Below are 20,796 nucleotides of genomic sequence, written 5' to 3'. Positions count from 1 at the left end.
CAAAATGATGTACAGGCAGTGTCATCGGAACAATTCTGAGAAAGTTTAGTGAAAGAAATTAAATATTTGGCCCGGTGATTACGTCTAGTAGCTCTTTGGCTGGAGATCGATGCTCTAGGTAACGTCTTGTTCCATGTGGATAATGCTAACTTATCGATTATATTGTTTTTGCTGAAAAACGCTTACGAAAAATCTAACAAATATCGAGTCTGAAATCACAAGAACTGGTCTTCCATTGCTATGCTTGTCTAATTTTTATGAAATGTTTTATGATGGTAGAAATTGGTCATACACGTTGCTCTATCTAGTAATTCTAGGTCCGATTGTGGATGGGGGCAATGCAATATGATAAACATGATCGATTATCTCATGAAATGATGCCGTACTCTTTTCCGAAGCAAAAAACATATCCAATACCTGAAATGTTTCAGACTGTCATCACTGAGATGGTTGTTTCTTGAGTTCATTGGATATCAATATCTTAGTGGAGCCGAATCTGTGATAGCACATGAAGGAAGTTAAGAAGACGGATGGAGTAAGAAGTAGGGTGTAATAATTGTTAGCTAACGTGTTTAGCTAATAATTTACATATTTTGTCTTCCCTGTAAAACATTTTAAAAATCTGAAATGGTGGCTTTATTCACAAGATCTGTATCTTTCATCTGGTGTCTTGGACTTGTGATTTAATGATATTTAGATGCTACTATCTACTTCTGAAGCTATGCTAGCTATGCTAATCAGTGTGTGGGGGGTGGGGGGTGCTCCCGGATCCGGGGTTGATACTCGTGAAAGGTTAATCAAAAAATAACTATCTTATAAATTAGGGTTATTTTAGATGATGACACCTAGATATATAGTTAGCTAGCTACCTATAGCTACTGAAACAGATTATGTCGTTTTGCTATGTTTTTGGGGAAGAACATTGTTTGCATCCATGAGCTAACTAGCTTTTTTGTGCGAGACAACTTTACCAGCATCATAGCAGACGTATCAATGAATCGTTGTGACGTATGAAATATGAGTGATAGTGTAATCAATGTGTAATAACTACGTAAAAAATGAATGAACGCGTTAAATTATTATGTGACGTGCAGTCATATTCAGGTCCTGATTGGTCAACAAGCGTATTTGACACACCACATACTGTTATTTTACGTGTATCTTTGTTGACATGCAAAGACCCAAACGGTGTTCCATAGAAATCCTGGTTGAGAATGAAACAAATGAACAACAAAACAGCACAGCAAGTAAGTGAAAGAAATAGGTTTTGATTATGTTTTAATGGTAATGGGGACATACGTAAATGCCAACAAAATATTTTTGGGGTCAGTGTGGTGTGTGTGTGTGTGTGTGTGTGTGTGTGTGTGTGTGTGTGTGTGTGTGTGTGTGTGTGTGTGTGTGTGTGTGTGTAAGAACCGACACTGGAGTGGAGAAGCAGGTACGGGTAGTCAACATTTAATTGGGAACAGTCATGGAACAAGACAGGAACGCGGTCAGCACCGGGTAACATAAGGACATACGAACATTAATGTAGCAACGGGGAACAGAGCTGGGGAACTAACAAATATAGGGGAGGTAATGAACAGGTGATCATTTGTTAATGCGCGTGATGAGGGAAGGCAGGTGTGCATAATGATGATGGCAGGAGTGCGTAATGCTGGGGAGCCTGGCGCCTGGGAGGGGGAGCGGGAGCAGGCATGACATGTGTGTGTGTAACCTTAATTAACCTTTATTAACTACAAATTCTTATTTACAATGACGGCTTACCCCGGCCAAACCCGGACGATGCTGGGCCAATTGTGCGCCGCCCTATGGGACTCCCAATCACGGCCGGATGTGATACAGCCTGGATTCAAACCAGGGGCTGTAGTGACGCCTCTTGCACTGAGATGCAGTGCCTTAGACCGTGTTATGGCAGTCTATTTCGTCCTCCTCATCGGACGAGGAGAGGCAAGAAGGATCGGAGTACCAATGTACAGCGTGGTAAGTTTCCATGATTTAATAACATGAAAAAAATATACAATTACAAAATAACAAAACAAACTAACCGTCACAGTCCCGTGTGGCACAAACACTGACACAGAAAACAACCACCCACAAAATCCCAACACCAAACAAGCCACCTATATATGATTCTCAATCAGGGACAACGATTGACAGCTGCCTCTGATTGAGAACCATATTAGGCTGAACACAGAAACAGACAAACTAGACACACAACATAGAATGCCCACCCAGCTCACGTCCTGACCAACACTAAAACACTAAAAGCACTATGGTCAGGATGTGACAGACCGCCACATCCATGTGTGTGTGTTAACTATTTTAACTGTACTAGAATGCTTAAAAGGCAGCTAAAATGTTAGATATCGCTCATCGGTATCGTTTCTTTGGCAAGGAAAATATCGGATATTGGTATCGGCCAAAAATGTCATATTTTCACTAATTCGTCTCTTGACCTTGGTGTCAAGTAAATTTTGACAGACAAAGAAGGTCTTGATGTACAATCATTACAGACGTAGTGGCAGAAAACCTAATGTATAGCGGCCGTCCATGCAGAACCACTGAGATCTGTGCTCACAGAGCTTTTTGAGTGGTTATTTTTTGAGCGGGGAGCCCCACTCACTGTTGAAACAGACCAGAAGGACTTCTTAGGGTGTAACTGTGAAGAGCAACAACAAGACATAGGTTTAGCAAAGCAGGGCGGCAGGTAGCCTGGCATTTAAGAGTGTTGGGCCAGCAACCCGAAAGGTCACTGGTTCAAATCTGAGCCTACTAGATGAAAAATCTGCCGATGTGCCCTTGAGCAAGGCACATAACACGAATTGCTCTGGATAAGAGTGTCTGCTAAATGTAATTTAAAAAATATATATATACAGTATATTAGGACAGCCTCGGACACCCGGGCAGGATACTAGGAAGTAAGGTTTATAAAGCAACAAGAAACATATGCATGTACCAAAACAATAAAGTGGTATAGTTATATCCTCAGGATTTTTTATTTCTTTATTTAACCTTTATTTAATTAAGGATCCACCGCTTTTTTCCAATTTTTGCCTAAAATGACATACCTAAATCTAACTGCCTGTAGCTCAGGCCCTGAAGCAAGGATATGCATATTATTATTTGAAAGGACATCATCTGTAACGTAGACAGAAATCATAAAATGACAACTTCAAAGGAGGGCTGCCGCTCTGTCGATCGAAGGATCAGAGAGAGTAATCATCCACTAATGATCGTCTATAGGAGTCTTTTCAGCCGTGTCACCCCAGGAAAACATAAATCTGTCATAATTACTGCTTCCTCTGATGTCTGTAGCCTATTTTCAAATAGTCATGTTTCAGTGTCACGCGTCAACAAGACTGTAAGCAAAGCATTCTTCCCAAGGATTACCGTGTGTAAGCCTCTATGCTTAGCTGCACCCAAGATACATATGCCTTGCTTTGCTAAACCTTTATAATTGCATTTTTCATTTGGTGAATGTTTTGTCTTGCATGGGAAAAAAAGTGGTACACGTTTCTCACCAGATACTCTATACATGCTGAAAATAAAAATGACATACTCCTATCAATTTTTTAACTGCAATTATTTAACTTAAATCAAGTCATGAAAGTTTTGTGACGAGAAGCTAAGCCCTACTGTGTTTTCTCAGCTACCCTTACAGAGTGTGTACAGTATTACAGAGTTAAGGACTGAAATGCCTGTCCTCCTCATTAAAGGGTGACATTTTTACACAACAAACCCACATACAACGTTTGCCTTTAGATGGACCATACAAAATCACGTTTTGAAATAAATATGATGTAGTATTGGAGTTAATATGGACTATTTTGGTTATTATAATAGGGCCAATGTTATAAAAGCCGTATGTCTCTCTATCCTACTCCTTCCATCACACCCTCTGTTATCTGTGACTCAGTCTGTGACCTTGTGAGATCTTACTCAAGGGTCACCAAATGTAAGCCATTCACTAAACTTCAACCCAGCCATTCCCCTCCCATACATTCTGCATATTAACTGACTCATGTTTCAGATCTAATAGCCTTTATTATCCTAATACATTACCATCATGGAGACTGCCATCATGTCTTGGTAACACAAGCCCAGCAATTAAGTCTGGAGAAAACCTCAGCCCTCCCACCTAATCTTTCCATTACCAATGGGTGAACTGAGAGGAGAAACTGTGCTAGCTCTCTCTAAACCTTCACAAGGACAATCAGTGTCCAACAGGATCAGAGCGCTGCCTGCGGTTTCTGAAACCCCTTCAGCTGGTGACGAGATCCGGGGTCCTTTCAGCCCCCAGGGTCAGGTATCCACGTACAGTATCACAGGTCACTGGCCTTTCAAAAGGACAGGAGCACCACAATGGAGCAAGTAATGGTTGTCATTGACTACCTTAGCACTGGAGTATTGATTGTAGTAGCAACCTGGGCTTTAGAAGAGTGTGTGAGGTAAGTGGTGAGAGGAATGAGTGCTGAGTGCCATTAGAGTCCCCATCAAGATGAGCTGCATCACCTCAGGGTCTCCGGCTGCTGTCGCGTGCGCAGATATTTTTAGTACATTAATAAGTAACCTGGCTAGCCCATTACATCATGTTTCTGTGGAGTGGACATGTATTAAACAGCAGATGTCTTAGATATGACTACGGGCTGTCTTGTGTTTAGGGTTGCGATTGAAACTAATGACTACATTTGGATGACGAGCACATTTTCATCCCAAGTACAAGAGCCATGTTCTGAGTGAAATTATGTCAAAATCATCTCCACTATATTACAGCTGGTTAGAATATCCAAGTGAATCCAATGTCCACACTTAAAACATTCATATTTAGCGAGGAGGTTCATCCAAAAACACTTCTGGGCACTTTAGAACAATTGCCTGGTCATTTGTCAGTAACCCAGTCAGTTTTTAGATGTACAGTAGGTAATAAACTGATTCTACACCCGCCTTCCCCATAGAAATCCTATGCAAAGTCAAAGTCCATAATAAATACCTCCCAAACACACCGCTCTGGCCTCCCATGACCACAATAGTCCTTGTAATGACTTTCTCTGCACAATTTTTCAGCAAACTTATTTTAGTAGGCACATTTTTACCAATGTGTTTAGTTATTTTCGTATTGAAATCCTGGAAGTAGATTAATGCGCGCCGAGGGTCCGGATTTAGATCGAAACTTCTGAGGTGGTTGAAGGATGTAAACAATAATATTTTCTTCTTACTCCCTCACAGTGTTTCCTGCCCTCATCAAATTGAATTAGAGTATGTCAGATCAAGAACGAAGAGGAAGTCGGAGACCATTTTCAGAATGGTAGACGTGTGCCATATCGGTCTGAGCCATATCATACTGAGGCTGAGTTGTTCCATTAGCGGGTGAGAGAAATGATCACGGTGACTGGTGGTGTCGAGAATGGGACCAGTTTATTCCGATAATGAAAGAGGTAGAACATCAGACTGACGATGCAGCAGAAGATGGCGTGCGTAACTAAACACTCAGATGCATTCACTCATCAATCTTGGTGTGATGGAGACTTTCTTCAGAATGCCCAGGATGAACTGGACACGACGTGACACACCTGAAGGTCCAAATGGCAAGCTCTCTGAAGCATAAGTGGTTTGTCTAATATTACTCACAATATATTTATAATACTCTCTAAGATGAAAATAAATTGCCAACCTAATGACACCCTTCCAACTGTATTTGTGTGTATCCTGCCTACACCCCACAATGCAACTGGCTACGGTAGTCCCCTTTTAAGTTTGTCTGACAATGATAACATGATGGCTAGGTGAACAGTGTCTAAAACGAGTGGATGCGCGCCATAGAAATAGAATGTATGGGATTTGCGCTTCACAATCTAGGTCTTATTAAACAATAGTTTATATTACCAAACAGTGTAAGAGGTATAAAGTCAATAGTGGTAGTAGAGAAGAACATGTTGCTTGCAATTGCCAGTCTAGCTTTTATACCAATAATATCCTAATTAGCCTGTAAACCCAGACACAAGAGGAAGAAAAACAGCCTCACACTATGACCACTAACAATGAGTTGGCTATACATTCTTCAAGAATACAATACCAAGAGAGCCATCAATAGTATTGCGGCAGGTACCCTTTCAGTTAGTTTTGGGCCAGTAAAAAAAGGTTTGCTGGTTCAAATACCTGAGGCGACAAGGTGAAAAATCTGTCTGTGTGCCCATGAGCAAGGCACTTAATCTTAACTACTCCTGTTAGTCAGTGGATAAGAGCATCTGCTATCTTACCTAATGTACATGTATTGTGCCATAATCAATACAGCTTACACATGAATATGTTTAATGATCCCTGAGCCTGTAATATTTGATGTTGTATAGGCCTATTTATTATCTTGATTGTTGTATATAACATTGTCATGTATTATACCGTTTTTTTCCCCTCCTCTCTAGACAGTACAGACTGGCCTCTTATTGGATCCCCCTGGAGTGGATGCTGAGGGGAGAACATCTAGGTCGAGGCCAACGACGTTTACTCCCAGCCTCTGTGGTTGCAGCAATTACAGTACTTCTGAGTACTACAGTACTACCCTGACCCCAACAGCAGCTACATTGGATTCCAGGAACTTGAATAACATTTTCAATAAATCAAATTGTCGTGTATTTTTTTGTTATAAACTATTTAAAGTTATTTTAAAACTACAATTACACCGTTAGCATGCCATTCACACTGTCACTCAGCATTGGTTAGAGCAGGGATGTTCCTGGAGATCCACCGTCTTGTAGATTTTCACCCCGACAGGTAAGCTTAGGGTTGGAGGATGGAAACCTATAGTAGCTCTCTAGGTAAGGTTTGAGAACCATAGTGTTATGTAAAACACAGAGAAGATCCCAATTGCGTACTCTTTGTGTCCTCTCGCCTTCTCAAAACAGGACGGACCTCTGTCTTTCTCACCCAATGTGTTTTGAGAAGGAGACAAGGAGACAGGACGCGAGGAGTATGCAATTGAGATATTCCCACAGAATCCGACTCATTACTTAATGAGCTGACTCATGCCTGGGAGGCAACCCGGTTCCAAAACTTGACCCGGTGAATAACACGCCTACCCGTTCGCCCGTGCCAGATTTTATGAATCGCCTCATTGAATCGAACTGTGGGGTTCCCATTCAAGACAATAATGGCATAATGTGTGGACTGCCGGCCATTGCGAGTGTACCCATAGGAGCAAAGCAGGACGTAAATATCAAGGCACTCAGCGAGACCCAGATGCAGACACAGGAGGCAGATGGTTGGAGTCTTAAAATTATTATTAATCCAATGGGGTAGGCAAGAGAATGGTCGTGGACAGGCAAAAAGGTCAAAACCAGTTCAGAATCCAATAGGTACCGAAGGTCAGGCAGAATCAAGGTCAGGGCAGGCAGGATGAGCAGGCAGGCAAGAAAGTAGTCCAGAGTCAGACAGGGGTCACAACCAGGTGGACTATAAAAAGAGAATAGAAAAGGAGTACGAGACAAACACGCTAGTTGACTTGACTAAACATACAAGACGAACTGGCACAGAGAGACAGGAAACACAGGGATAAAAACACAGGAAAATAAGAGACACCTGGAGGGGGTGGAGACAATCACAGGAACAGGTGAAACAGATCAGGGCGTGACAGTAAATCTGTGTTTTGATTTGTTGGATCAACTCAACTGACATTTAAAAATGTATATATTCCAATTGCGTGAGCCAAATCAGTTAGCATAATTTCAATGAACAGTCAACATTACCATTGAAATTATTGCATCACACACAGCAAGCGGTACCAATGCGCCAAGTCTGGAACTAACAGGACCCTGAACAGCTTCTACCCCCAAGCCATAAGACTGCTAAATAGTTAACAAAATAGCTACCCGGATTATCTGCATTAACCCTTTTTGCTCCAACTTTTTGGACTCCTCACATACGCTGCTGTTACTATTTAATATATGTCACTTTATTCCTAGTTATATGTACATATCTACTTCAATTACCTTGTACCTCTGCACATCGACTTGGTACTGGTACCCCGTGTACTGTATATAGCAGGTTATCTTTACTCATTGTGTATTTATTATTAATTTTTTATTTTATCATTATTACTTTTCTATTATTTCTCTATTTTCTCTCTCTCTGCATTGTTGGGAAGGGCCCGTAAGTAATAAATTCCCTGTTAGTCTCCACCTGTTGTTTACAAAGCATATGGCATGTGGTAGCAGTGGTGTAAAGTACTTAAGTAAAAATACTTTCAAGTACCACTTAAGTAGTTTTTTTGGTGTATCTGTACTTTACTTTACTATTTATATTTTTGACAACTTTTACGTTCACTCCACTACATTCCTAAAGAAAATAATGTAATTTTTACTCCATACATTTTCCCTGACACCCAAAAGTACTTGTTACATTTCGAATGGTTAACAGGACAGGAAAATGGTCCAATTCACACACATACTGTATCAAGAGATTATGTCTGAGTGTTGGAGTGTGCCCCTGGCTATCCGTAAATGAATACATTTCTCTACCATAAGCCACCTCCAACATCATTTTAGAGAATTTGGTAGTACGTCCAACATGCCTCTAAACCGCAGACCACGCATAACCACGCGAGCCCATTACCTCCTCATCCGGCTTTTTCACCTGCAGGATCGTCTGAAACCAGCCACACAGACAGCTGATGAAACTGTGGGTTTTCACGACTCCAAAATTATTTCTGCACAAACTGTCAAAAACCGTCTCAAGGTCTGCTGCTCATCTTCCTCAAGAGGGCCTTGACCTGACTGCAGGTTGACATCGTAACCGACTTCGGTGGGCAAATGCTCACCTTTCATGGTCACTGGCACACTGGAGAATTGTGCTCTTAACCCCTGTGTAGTCTTAACATTCTGTATACTCACCTTGTCCTAAGGGTAACAAATGACTCGCCTTCACTAAACCCCTAAAATAAAGCAGCTTAATTGAATTTTAAACCCCAAATCTATTTTTCATTAAGAAATAGCCTGTCATTCATCACAAACCTTGTCAATATCTGGGTTTTCCCTCGTCACAATGCAGAAAGACTGCATTTAATCAGTGGACACAACTCGTTTTTATTACAACACACCTGTCATAATTGTTTTCTTTACTAAAGWAGAGGCTTATTATTATTATTACCAAATGTACTGCACATACATTGTTTAGCAAGAGATAGCACTTGTATCGCCTAAGAAAGTGGTAGAAATGTGCAGAAAGTAGTTTTGAATGCATTTTATTGAAGGGAAACAATAACAGTCTTGAACCTTTTTTGGCAACATAGTGATATATTCTTATATGCTGTACAATGAGGAATTCAACTACAAAATACCAGTCTTCTGCCACTTTTTGAACCATTGCCCCCACCCAGAAGGTGTATAAACAACAACAATAAATAATAATAAAATAAGATAATAGATACATAACAAAAACGTGAAGAACATAAATCAATCAACTCTAATTAGCACATGTAGGACAGTATGCAAGTGTGTGTGGATGGACTTTCAGATGTAAGTTATTTCTCACATGAGCAGCACTTAATATTTGTTTTACAGTCCTTCTTTGGGGGGCAGAATTGGCATCTCCTCCTCTTGCCTAACCCAGCTGCAGCCTCAGGTGGATCGGGACAAGATTCAGCCCCCTGAACAGCTTTCACAAGTGCTGCAGAGCCTGCTGTGTGGGGGAGGTGCTCCCTTCTTTGAATGTGTGGGGTTACAAGTGCCTTTTTTCTTGTTCCATATCACAAAGGCATTGTATGAGGACACATCAATGATGTTATGGAAGATGACCAGGGTCCAGCGGGCAGTCATCCTCCTGCAGCTGTAAGTTCCAATCACCTTGTCCAGGTTGTCCACGCCTCCTTTGTTGTGGTTGTAGTCCAGGATGATGGCTGGCTTCCTGTCCTCACGATCACTGATCTCAGCCGCTTTGTGCAGTGTGCTCAGGAGGACCACATTCTTGTTCCTCTTTGGGAGGCAAGAAACTAGAGTGGTGGTGGGGGTGAAGGCAAACTTTGATGAGAAAGCCTCTCTCCCGCTTGTTGCAAGGAGTGCAGGGGGGAGCTCAGGCTTGTTCTTTCTAACTGTGCCAACCATGGTGATCTTCCTCTTCAGGAGCTGCTGGCTGAGTTCAGTCAGTAGCACACATAATCTCAATTTCTCATTGTGTATGTGTGTGTGTCTTTGTGGTTTTTGTGGTGTGTAAAATATTTTAGAACTGCCTTCGTCACAAATGACCTTAAGACAATCTTTTTATCCTGGAAGTGTACAGCTTTCATGGAAATATGAACAAAAGCGATGTTTCACTTTTTCTAATGTTGGCGTCACTCTAGGAAAAGTAATCAAATTTCAAGTTGACAAAATATAATTTAGGTGGTTTTCTCTGGTGTTTAACATAGTGGCGTGTCATTTTTTGACCCTTAAGACAACACAAGGGTTAATGGATGAATCCCGGTTTCAACTGTACTGGGCAGACAGCAGACAGTAAGGCATTGTGTTTGCTGAGATACCGTGATGAGAGCTGAGGCCCATTGTCATGCCATTCTTCCACCGCCATCACCTCATCTTTCAGCATGATAATGCACATCCCCATGTCGCAAGGTTTTGTACACAATTCCCAGAAGCTGAAAATTTCCCTGTTCTTTCATGCCTGCATATTCACCAGACATGTCACCCATTGAGCATGTTTGGCATGCTCTGGATCGATGGGTACGACAGCGTGTTCCAGTTCCTGACAATATCCAGCAACTTCGCAAAGCCATTGAAGAGGAGTGGCACAACATTCCACAAGCCAAATTCATCAGTTTGATCAACTATGTGAAGGAGATGTGTCATGCTGCATGAGGCAAATAAGGTTCATACCAGATACTGACTGGTTTTCTGATCCACACACCAACCTTTTTAAGGTATATGTGACCAGAATATCTGTAATCCCAGTCATGTGTGTCATGACTCCTGTGAGGATCCAAAAGATCAGGTTACACTGGATCAGCTCTACAGAGCTCTCTCTCCCGCAGAGGGGAAGAAGGATAAAGTTGGGCCGGTTTTATGACTAAACAACTGGTTGTAAATACCTTGCAAAAACTCTTCATTTGGTTAGTTTGGGAGAATGGAATGTCTGCTGTGTTACACAGAGAGACTGTGCCGCTAAAACTTCAACATCAAACAACGGACATTGAAACAATATTTCTAACATAAAGAATGTTGGGAACGATGACAGATGGAATATGGGAAATTAATATATATTTTGTGATGTCATTACAATTATCAGAAAGACGTTATAACGGAAACATTGTAACTTTAAGAGCTTTCACAATGTATATATCAGATTTACATTTAAATGTTGTTATACTTATATGATTAAAATGAAACTATTTGTGAAAAGATAGCAATGCGAGTTTAGTATTCTAATGAGATAATGGTTTCTCATGTCTGTTTTACACTAACTAAACCACGCCCCTAATGAGGTCAGAGTTTGTGTCCAAATGATGGAACCGCCACCCAAGGCCAGAGTGCTAAAAGGACTCACTGAGAGTTTAAATACAGACCAAGCAGGTGGACGGTGTAAGCCGGATGTCACGAATGGTTAGAGTCTACCAGACCAGACAGCGTGGAGAAGTGGCTACATGGCTGAAAATGGTGAGACCAGAGAATGTGAGGACGTGGTCCATGCATTGAAATGGTTAAAACTACAAGACCAGAAGACGTCACGATCGTTATAATGAGTGGACCAAGGTGCAGCGTGGTATGATTCCATCTTCTTTATTAGGTAGTGGCTGCCTAAATATGATCCCCAATCAGAGACAACGATAAACTGCGGCCTCTGATTGGGAACCATACCAGGCTAAAAAAGATATAAAAAACACCTAGATAACACACCCTATTAACACCCCGATCTAACCAACATAGAGAATAAAAAGCTCTCTATGGTCAGGGCGTGACAGGGAGCAAAATATTAATATTTACGGTGAGCATAGTCTCCAAATGTATGTATGATAAGTCCACTCTCTTTGTCTCTCCCGCTCTTTATCTTTCCCCACCCCTTACCATTGTGTAACAAGCCATCATATCGGGTTAGTCCACTAGGGACCTTTCATATGCATTATGTTAATAATCAATAACCTATAGCGTGTGTGTGTTTATGTATTTCAGTGTGATTATTTAGTTAGTTAGTAAATAAATAATTAAGCAAATTTGTGTATTGCTGATTCATCACCTAGGTTAGGGTTCGTGCAGATTTACGAGGTCAACGACATTCAGAATTAGACTGATATGAGGAATTGATTGATTGATGACTGGTATGATATTGATATATTCTTGAGTTAATTCAGGAAACTGTAACTCATTAAATAAACTTTTCCCGTGGTGCCCCAAATTTCTAATTAATTAATTGTTACATGGTAATTTAATTAAGTAATAATTAAAAGCAGAAAGTAATTACTTGATAAACAGCAGTCATCACATTAACGATAGTCATGTCACGACATGTGAAATCCATAGATTTGGGCCTAAATTATTTATTTCAATTGAATGATTTCCTTATATGAACTGTAAAATCTTTGAAATGATTGCGTGTTGCATTTATACTTTTGTTCAGTGTATATGTCTCTGGCTAGGTTTGTGTCCTACTCATCCGAACATGAAAATGCTGCCCCCTATCCCAAACAGGTTAACTAGCGCAAGTCATTTTATGCAATCAATAGCATTACAGAAAAATGTGATGCCAATGAGAAAATAATATACTATTAGTTATCAGTAAAGTTATAATGAAAAAGGGAAGGCATCACAAAGCTAAATAAACAAAACAGTCAGTAGGACAGAGCTAAAGGCTAGAGCTGCCGCTTTCAAGGAGCGGGACTCTAACCCGAAAGCTTATAATAAATCCTGCTATGCCCTCCGACGAACCATCAAACAGGCAAAGCGCAAATACAGGACTAAGATCGAATCGTACTACACCGGCTCTGATGCTCGTCGGATATGGCAGGGCTTACAAACCATTACAGACTACAAAGGGAAGCACAGCCGAGAGCTGCCCAGAGACACAAGCCTACCAGACGATCTAAACTACTTCTATGCTCGCTTCGAGACAAATAACACTTAAACATGCATGAGAGCACCAGCTGTTCCGGAAGACTTTCTGATCAAGCTCTCCGCAGCCGATGTGAGTAACACCTTTAAACAGGTCAACATTCACAAGGCCGCAGGGCCAGACAGATTACCAGGACGTGTACTGCGAGCATGCGCTGACCAACTGGCAAGTGTCTTCAATGTCATTTTCAACCTCTCCCTGTCCGAGTCTGTAATACCAACATGTTTTAAGCAGACCACCATAGTCCCTGTGCCATAGAACACTAAGGTAACCTGCCTAAACAACTACCGACCCGTAGCACTAACGTCTGTAGCCATGAAGTGCTTTGAAAGGCTGGTCATGGCTCACATTAACACCCTCATCCCAGAAACGCTAGACCCACTCTAATTTGCATACCGCCCCAACAGATCCACAGATGATGCAATCGCACTCCACACTGCCCTTTCCCACCTGGACAAAAGGGACACCTATGTGAGAACGCTATTCATTGACTACAGCTCAGCGTTCAACACCATAGCGCCCTCAAAGCTCATCACTAAGCTAAGGTCCCTGGGACTAAACACCTCCCTCTGCAACTGGATCCTGCACTTCCTGACGGACCGCCCCCAAGTGGTAAGGGTAGGTAACAACCCATCCGCCACGCTGATCCTCAACACAAGGGCCCCTCAGGGGTGCGTGCTCTGTCCCCTCCTGTACTCCCTGTTCACTCCTGACTAAACGGCCAGGCACGACTCCAACACCATCATTACATTTGCCGATGACACAACACTGATGATCAGCGATGCAGAAGGAACGGAACTGATCACCGACAACGACGAGACAGCCTATAGGGAGGAGGTCAGAGAACTGGCCGTGTGGTGCCAGGACAACAACCTCTCCCTCAACGTGATCAAGACAAAGGAGATGATTGTGGACTACAGGAAAAAGAGGGCCGAGCACACCCCCATTGTCATTGAAGGGCTGCAGTGGAGCAGGTTGAGAGCTTCAAGCTCCTTAGTGTCCACATCACCAACAAACTAACAAAAGCACACCAAGATCTATCCCCCCTCAGGAGACTGAAAAGATTTGGCATGGGTCCTCAGATCCTCAAAAGGTTCTACAGCAGCACCATCGAGAGCATCCTGACTGGTTGCATCACCGCCTGGTATGGCAACTGCTTAGCCTCTGACCGCAAGGCACTACAGAGGGTAGTGCGAACAGCCCAGTACATCCCTGGGGCGAAGGTTCCTGCCATCCAGGACCTCTATATCAGGCGGTGTCAGAGGAAGGCCCTAAAAATTGTCAAAGACTCCAGCCATCCTAGTCATAGACTATTCTCTCTGCTATCGCACGGCAAGCGGTACCGGAGCGCTAAGTCTAAGTTCAAGAGCCTTCTAAACAGCTTCTACCCCCAAGCCATAAGACTCCTGAACATCGAGTCAAATGGCTACCCAGACTATTTGCATTGCATCGGTACCCCCGGTATATAGTCTCGCTATTGTTATTTCACTGCTGCTCTTTAATTACCTGTTGCTTTTATCTCTTATTCTTCTATGTATTTTTTTGAAACTGCATTGTTGGTTAGGGGCTCGTAAGTAAGCATTTCACTGTATGTTCTACACCTGTTGTATTCTGTGCACGTGACTAATAAAGTTTGGTTTGAGTAGGACAGAATAACGTTTAGCTAGGCTAAAAACACCATGAATGAGTTTATGGAATGGCAGAGAAATACCGTTAATAAAAAGCATACCCTGGCGCACACCCAGAGTAAATTATTTAGTGTAGAGGTGCTGACTAACAGTGAATAAACTGTAAGCTATAAAAACAGAGTCACACAGGTTCACTGAAGAAGGCACAGTGATGCCGAAATGTTGGTGTTTTACCCAATAAATGATTGTGGTTTATACATATGGAGTGTGCGATTGTCTTTGCTTTTATAAACAAATACTGTTATAAATTACTTTGTGGTGATTAGCTACAGGTGTTACCAACTTAGCTAGCTACCAACATACCTTGAATGGTTGGAGCTTTCCCGTCCATGGTGGGAACAGTACCTGGTTTCAACCGGTCTACATTGTAGTCAGTAGCCACAAAGTGATAACTGGACATGATCAACCGCAGCTGTATTGACTCCATAAGCATGATGTCAGATGGCCTGCAGCCATGCCTGACACAAAGCTCCATCGTGGTCAGGAAAAGACTGGAAATATTTAGTGTATTTTTATCTGATCTAAACATTATTGCACCCGGGTGCAATGCACTTTATTTTGGCCAAGGTCATTCAGCTACTCGACTACTAACGACATTCGTATATACTTACTTTACTTCAGAGATTACTAACCGCCAGCCTAGCTAGCTACCATCTTTTTTTACTTCCTTTCTTTCTGATTTACTTTTTTGAAGACCAAAAGTAAGACGATCCTTCATCCCGCCTCCTGTAATTATTTATTTTAGAACCTACGAAGAAGAGTATTTACCGGATTACTATATGGAAGACGTTTGAGCTAGCACGAAGTAGGTCTTTGTTTTTTATACTTTTTACATTAAACAACACATTTATTTGGCCGAGACATCAATCGTTGATTTTGTAACAATAAATGCACAGTTTCTATGCATTTTAAGTAATATTGGAAATTCTGCATAAAAATACAGAAATCAAAATACTCAAACAATGAATCTGAGATACTGGGGTACTGACAAACAGCCAGGCAAGTGTTATAAAGGGCCCAGAAGTGTTGTTGGGGGAACTTCCCCTTTAACACAATACATTGACTTTTAAATTAATGTTATATACCTACTGATTCTTGAAGAATATAACTTATGAACACATAATGAGCTAATGCACATTTCAGATGACAAATTTACTGTGAGTCGAACTGAATAGAAATTAAGAGCAGGCTGGCATAGTTAACAAATGTTCTTGACGTACCGATTGATTACACACAACCACTCTCAACACGGCAGCAAAATTCCTCATTTGTTTTGAGTCGAATTCAGGCATAACAGTGACCTCTCACAGAAATCCTCCACCTGCATATCCGAGGCCATGATTGTGCTTATTTTGTGGGTGTGGTAGAGAAGCAACCTTCATTAGCATGTACAGTGCATTCGGAAAGTATTCAGACCCCTTGACCTTTTCCACATTTTGTTATATTACAGCCTTCTTCTAAAATGCATTCGTTTTCCCACAGCAATCTACACACAATACCACATAATTACAAAGCGAAAACAGGTTTAAATTTATATATTTCTAAAAACAGAAATACCTTATTTACATAACTATTCAGAACCGTTGCTATGAGACTCGAAATTGAGCTCAGGTGCATCCTGTTTCCATTGATCATTCTTGAGATGTTTCTACAACTTGATTGGAGTCCACATGTGGTAAATTAACTTCCGGCGCCGATAGAGATGGCAGCCTCGCTTCGCGTTCCTTGGAAAATATGCAGTATTTTGTTTTTTTACGTGTTATTTCTTACATCGGTACCCCGGGTAATCTTAGGTTTCATTACATACAGTCGGGAGGAACTACTGAATATACGATTAACGTCAACTCACCATCGTTCCTACCAGGAATATGACTTTCCCGAAACGGATCCAGTGTTTTGCCTTCCACACAATACAATGGATCTGATCCCAGCCGGCGACCCTGGGCGACGCCGAAAAAGGGGAAAACGTGGCGGTCTCGTGGTCAGGCTTCGGAGACGGGCACATCGCGCTCCACTCCCTAGCATACTACTCGCCAATGTCCAGTCTCTTGACAATAAGGATGATGAAATCCGAGCACGGGTAGCATTCCAGAGAGACATCAGGGATTGCAACGTGCTCTGCTTCACGGAAACATGGCTAACTCAAGGGACGCTAACGGAGTCGGTGCAGCCAGCTGGTTTCTCCATGCATCGCGCCGACAGAAACAAACATCTTTCCGGTAAGAAGAGGGGCGGGGGGGTATGCCTTATGATTAACGAGAAGTGGTGTGACCATCATAATAACACACAAGAACTCAAGTCGTTCTGTTCACCTGATCTAGAACTCCTCACAATCAAATGTCGACCGCATTATCTACCAAGGGAATTCTCGTCAATCATAATCACAGCCCGTATACATTCCCCCCAAGCAGACACATCGATGGCCTGAACGAACTTTACTGACTCTTTGTAAACTGGAAACCACACACCCTGAGGCTGCATTCATCGTAGCTGGGGATTTTAACAAGGCTAATCTAAAAACAAAACTCCCTAAATTCTATCAGCATATCGATTGTGCTACCAGGGCTGGAAAACACTGGACCATTGCTAACACTAATTTCCCGACGCTTACAAGGCCTCCCGCCTTCTTGTGAAAAGCTGACACGACTCCATTTTGTTGATTCTGCTACAAACAGAAACTCAAACAACAAGCTCCCGCGCTCAGGTCTGTTCAACGCTGGTCCGACAATCTGAATCCAGCTTCAAGACTGCTTCGATCACGCGGATTGGAATATGTTCCGCATCGCGTCAACAACAATATTGACGAATATGCTGATTCGGTGAGCGAGTTCATTAGGAAGTGCATTGACGATGTCGTACCCACAGCAACGATAAAAACATTCCAAGAACAGGTGGATTGACGGCAGCATTCGCGTGAAACTGAAAGCGCGAACCACTGCTTTTAACCAGGGCAAGGTGACCGGAAGCATGACCGAATACAACAGTGTAGCTATTCTCTCGCAGGAATCAAACAGGCTAAGTCTCAGTACAGAGACAAAATCGAGTCGAAATTCAACAGCTCAGACACAGAGGTATGTGGCAGGGTCTACAGTCAATCAGGATTACAAAAAGAAAACCAGCCCCGTCGAGGACAGGATGTCTTGCTCCAGACAGGCTAAACAACTTTTTTGCCCGCTTTGAGGACAATACAGTGCCACTGACACGGCCCCTACCAAAACCTGCGGGCTCTCCTTCACTGCAGCCGGGTGAGTAAAACATTTAAACGTGTTAACCTCGCAAGGCTGCAGGCCCAGACGGCATTCCCAGCCGCGTCCTCAGAGCATGGGCAGCACGGCAGTGGTGTGGTTTACGGACATTTCAATCAATCCTTATCCCAGTCTGCTGTTCCCATGTTCAAGAGGGCCACCATTGTTCTGTTCAAAGAAAGCTAAGGTAATGAGCTAAACGACTATCCCCGTAGCATCACTTCCGTCATCATGAAGTGCTTTGAGAGACTAGTCAAGGACCATATCACCTCCACCTACCGGACACCCTAGACCACTCCAATTTGCTTACCGACCAATAGGTCCACAGACGACGCAATCGCAACCAAACTGCACACTGCCCTAACCATCTGGAAAGAGGATACCATGTGAGAATGCTGTTCATCGATTACAGTCAGCATTTACACCATAGTACCCTCCAAACTCGTCATCAAGCTCGAGACCTGGGTCTCGACCCGCCTGTGCAACTGGGTCCTGGACTTCCTGACGGGCCGCCCAGGTGGTGAGGGTAGGTAACAACATTCCACCCGCTGAATCTCAACACTGGGGCCCACACAGGGTGCGTTCTGAGCCTCTCTCTGTACTCCCTGTTCACCGGCTGCGTGGCAGATGCACGCCTCCAACTGATCATCAAGTTTGCGGATGACATACAGTGGTAGGCTTGATCACCACAACGACGAGACGGCTACAGGGAGGAGTTGAGGGCCTGCGGTGTGTGGTGTCAGGAAAATAACCTCATACTCAACGTCAACAAACAAAGGAGATGATTGTGGACTTCAGGAACGCAGAGGGAGCACCCCTATCCACATCGACGGGTCAGTAGTGGAGAAGGTGGAAAGTTTTAAGTTCTCGGTGTACATACCGGACAAACTGAATTGGTCCACCACACAGACAGCGTTGTGAAGGCGCAGCAGGCCTCTTCCACTCAGGAGGCTGAAGAATTCGGCTTGTCACAAAAGCATCACAAACTTCTACAGATGCACAATCGAGAGCATCCTGTCGGGCTGTATACGCTGGTAGGAACTGCTGCCCACAACGTAAGGCTTCCGAGAGGTAGTGAGGTTGCAGAACGCATCACAGGGGAAACTACCTGCTAGGACAACTACAACCGATGTCACAGGAAGGCATAAGATCATCAAGGACAAAACCACCACACTGCCTGTTCCCGCTATCATCAGAGGCGAGGTCAGTACAGGTGCATCAAAGCAGGGACGAGAGACTGAAAAACGCTTCTATCTCAAGGCCATCAGACTGTTAAACGACACTAACATTTAGCGGGCCGTGCAACATACTGACTCAATCCAGCTTTAAAATGGGAATTGATGGAAATTATGTAAAAATGTACACTAGCCACTTTAAGAATGCCTTTAATACAATGTTTACTATACATTACCCACTCATATGTATTTATGTCTCTATATATCTACTGCATCTTGCCATTTTATGCATACATGTACACTAGCCACTTTAAACTATGGCCATTTATGTTTATCATATAACGTACTCATTCATCGTATATACCGTATCCTATACTCTATGGATTGCCATTGCGTTTGTAACACTCATCCATATATCTTTATGTACATATTCTTTATCCCTTCACACTTGTGTGTGTGTGTAAGGTAGTAGCGTGGAATTGTTAGGTTAGATTACTGTTGGTTATTACTGCATTGTCGGAACTAGAAGCACAAGCATTTCGCTACACTCGCATTAACATCTGCTAACCATGTGTATGTGACTAATAAAATTTGATTTGATTTGATTTGATTTAAATTCAATTGATTGGACATGATTTGGAAAGGCACACACCTGTCTTTGTAAAGTTCCACAGTTGACAGTGCATGTCAGAGTAAAAACAAAGCCATGAGGTCGAAGGAATTGTCCGTAGAGCTCCGGGACAGGAGTGTCGACGCACAGATCTGGGGAAGGTTACGAATACATTTCAGCAGCATTGAAGGTCCCCAAGAACACAGTGGCCTCCATCATTCTTAAATCTAAGTAGTTTGGAACCACCAAGACTCTTCCTAGAGCTGGCCGCCCGGCCAAACTGAGCAATCGGGGGAGAAGGGCCTTGGTCAGGAAGTTCCTCTGTGGAGATGGGACAACCTTCCAGGACCACCATCTCTGCAGCACTCCACCAATGAGGCCTTTATGGTAGAGTGACCAGACAGAAGCCGCTCCTTCAGTAAAAGGCACATGACAGCCCACTTGGAGTTAGCCAAAAGTTACCTAAAGGACAGACCATGAGAAACAAGATTATCTGGTCTGATGAAACCAAGATTGAACTATTTGGCCTGAATGCCAAGCGCCACGTCTGGAGTAAACTTGGCACCATCCCTACGGTGAAGCATGGTGGTGGCAGCATCATGCTGTGGGGATGTTTTTCAGCGGCAGGGACTGGGAGACTAGTCAGGATCGAGGGAAAGATGAATGGAGCAAAGTACAGACAGATCCTTGATGAAAACCTGCTCCAAAGTGCTCAGGACCTCAAAGGTTCACCTTCCAACAGGACGACCCTAAGCACACAGCCAAGAAAACGCATGAGTGGCTTCGGGACAAGTCTCTGAATGTCTTTGAGTGGCCCAGCCAGAGCCCGGACATGAACCCGATCTAAGATCTCTGGAGAGACCTGAAAATAGCTGTGCAGCGACACTCACCACCCAACCTAACAGAGCTTGAGAGGATCTGCAAAGAAGAATGGGAGACAATCTAAAATTCAGGTGTGCCAAGCTTGTAGCGTGATACCCAAGAAGACTCTA

Source organism: Salvelinus sp. IW2-2015, linkage group LG12 (genome assembly GCF_002910315.2).
Source record: "Salvelinus sp. IW2-2015 linkage group LG12, ASM291031v2, whole genome shotgun sequence".
NCBI classification, from domain to species: Eukaryota; Metazoa; Chordata; class Actinopteri; order Salmoniformes; family Salmonidae; genus Salvelinus; species Salvelinus sp. IW2-2015.
Note: the sequence above shows the minus strand (reverse complement) of the source record.